Here is a 2906-nt window from a genome sequence, read left to right as displayed (position 1 = left end):
TCGACCATGGTTCTGAAATAAATCTTATGTCTAAAGATCTTTATAAGAAGCAAAAATGGCCAATTGATATGGAACATGGATGGGTAATACAAGGAGCTAATAACACACGGGGCGAATTATATGGAGCTTGTCGAGATGTCAAAATTCGAATTGGGGATGTTGCGATAGAGCAACATTATTTTGTTCAAGATACAACGTCTTATCCGTTGATTTTAGAACAACCTTATATTATGGCAACACGGATGGAAACAAAAGTACTTGACGATGGTTCTGCTTATGCAAGGGTACGTAGCGAAGATGGGAGGAAAGCTGTATAATTTCTAACAATACTTCCTAACCATGAACGGAATCGAGATAGGTTGAGGGAGAAACCATTGCCAAAGATTGTTGAAGGATTTAAGGATTTTGGAGAGGTACCACTATAAAGCAAGATTATGGAGGTACAAAAGAGGAGGTACTCTCGCGAGATGAAGGTGCCTTTGATGCAAGTTTTATTGATATTTTCGAGAATGGAAATATTATGTATAAGAAAGTTGATGATTTTAAAAGAAAAGAAAGAAAAAGATTATATAATATTGAAGGAGAATTACGTAAGTTAGGTACATTACAAGATGATGAGAGGATTTTAGGTATTTATGAAGAAAATGGACTGGAAGATTCATTGGTATTGATTACATCTATTGGGTTAGGAGATAATGATAAGATTATTGAGATTCATTCAAGAGAGGTTTATACCATACTTGAATCTTTTCAAGCACCAGAAGTCACTGTAGAAACGAGATATAAAACGGCAGATAAGAAGGTAAAGCCTGTTGCCGGACCATTACCAGATGATTCTAAAGAAAAAATGGGAGAAGCATCAAAAGAAGCAAGTTTAAGAGATCCAATGAGTATTGGACATCAGTTTACTAAAGAGACTTTTGAAGAATTGAAGATTGGTTCTGATGGTTCTTTATTGCCGGAGGAAATTACTTGCTTCAAAAAGATGTTGGCTAAACAAGGTAGATCATTTGCCTTCGAATCTTATGAAATTGGGTGTGTGGATCCAAATATTATAATACCTATGGTTATCTTCACTGTACTGCATGTACCTTGGAATCTAAGACCAATTCCAATACCGAGGACACATTTACCTAAATTAGTGGAACTAATAAAGGAAAAGATGAAGATGAAAATATTGGAACCCTTATTTGCGCCATATTCTAGTCGATGGTTTACGGTACCTAAGAAGAATGGGTCACTACGATTTATTCAAGATATGCAACCGGTGAATGTAGTAACTGTCAAGAATGCAAGAATTAGACCTATTGTAGATGAATTTACTGAGGCGTTTGCAGGGAGGGCGATCTATTCAATGGGTATCTTGTATTCAGGTTATGTTCAATTTCAACTTGTTGAAGGAAGTAGAGATATGACAACGATGAGGACACCACTTGGATTGGTTAGAATGTACACTCTTCCTCAAGGCGTGACCAACTTAGTTGCGCATATGATGAATGGAATGAATAAGGTATTGAGAGATTTTATTCTGGAGAAGACTATACCTTTTCTGGATGATGTTCCCATAAAAGGGTGCAGAGAAGGAGACAAGGATGAAACTCTAGATACGAGGAGGTGTCGCAAATATGTTGTTGATCATATACAAGATTGTGAAAAGATTTTAACTCGGCTTGGAGAAGTTCATCTTACATTATCGGATATGAAGTCCGTATTTGGAGTACAAGAGATTGTGATTGTTGGACATTTATGTGGATCTTATGGAAGAAAACCAGATCCGACTAAAGTTGATGCAATTGGATGGATGAAAGAAGATTGTGATTCTTTAACAAAAGTTCATAGATTTTTAGGTGCATGTATATTTTATCGAATCTGGATTCCTCATTATGCTCACATAGCAGATCCATTATATGAATTATTATGTAAGGGCTACCGATTTAAATGAGAAGAAAGGCATATTCAAGCAATACAAAGATTGAAGAAATTATTGATGTCACCTCCAATATTGAGGAAGGTTGATTATAAGTGCAATAGACCAGTGATTCTTATTGTGGACACTAGTCCAATTACCATTGGATGGGTTATGGGTCAAGATGACTCAAGTGGAAATAGATTTACAGTTCGATTTGAAGCTAAAGTTTTAAGTATTCGTCAGCGTGCATATTCGTAAGTCAAAAGAGAACTTTGGGGAGTTGTTTTCGCTATAAAAGCTGAAAAGGACTATTTGATTAAGGCAGTAATAGGAATTGAAATAGATTGCTTGCCATTGCTTGGAATGATTACTAACTGTTCAACGCCAGATATTGCAATGTTGAGATGGATTGCTTATATTAAGTCACTAAATCCAGAATTTAAGCATGTTACTGGAAAGGACAATTTAGTAGTAGACATACTATCTTGAGTAAGATACGAGAGGGAGGACGAAATGGTTGACGACATTGATGACGTCGGATTGAAATTCTATTCAATCTCAAATTTCAACAGAGAAGACAAGCTATTTCTTGAAGAATCTTATGAAGGAGAATTATTGGATATTGATCATTACTTGAATACCTTGACTAAGTAGTGGAATTGGTCTACAAAAAAATTCAAACAAATATGAAAAAAAACATATGGATTTTTGCTTTGAGATGGATTCTTATGGAAGAGACCGAAGAAAGGAATTGGGATGCCACAACGAGTGATAGGCAAAAAAGAAGAAAAACTAAAATTATTGCAAAAGTTTCATGATAGTTTATGGGCAGGGCATAGAGGAATCTGGACTACTTTTGCTAAACTCAAGGAACGATATTGGTGGAAAAATATGTATCAAGATGTGCTCTTATTTGTAGAGTCATGTGAAATCTATCAATCGTATTCTAATATCCAACATCGAGATGGTCTTCATCCTACATATCCTCTAGCTATTC

This window comes from Physcomitrium patens, chromosome 17, assembly GCF_059467195.1.
Source record: "Physcomitrium patens ecotype Gransden chromosome 17, ASM5946719v1, whole genome shotgun sequence".
Classification (NCBI taxonomy): domain Eukaryota; kingdom Viridiplantae; phylum Streptophyta; class Bryopsida; order Funariales; family Funariaceae; genus Physcomitrium; species Physcomitrium patens.
The sequence above is the reverse complement of the archived record's forward strand: the minus strand, read 5'-3'. Positions refer to the sequence as shown.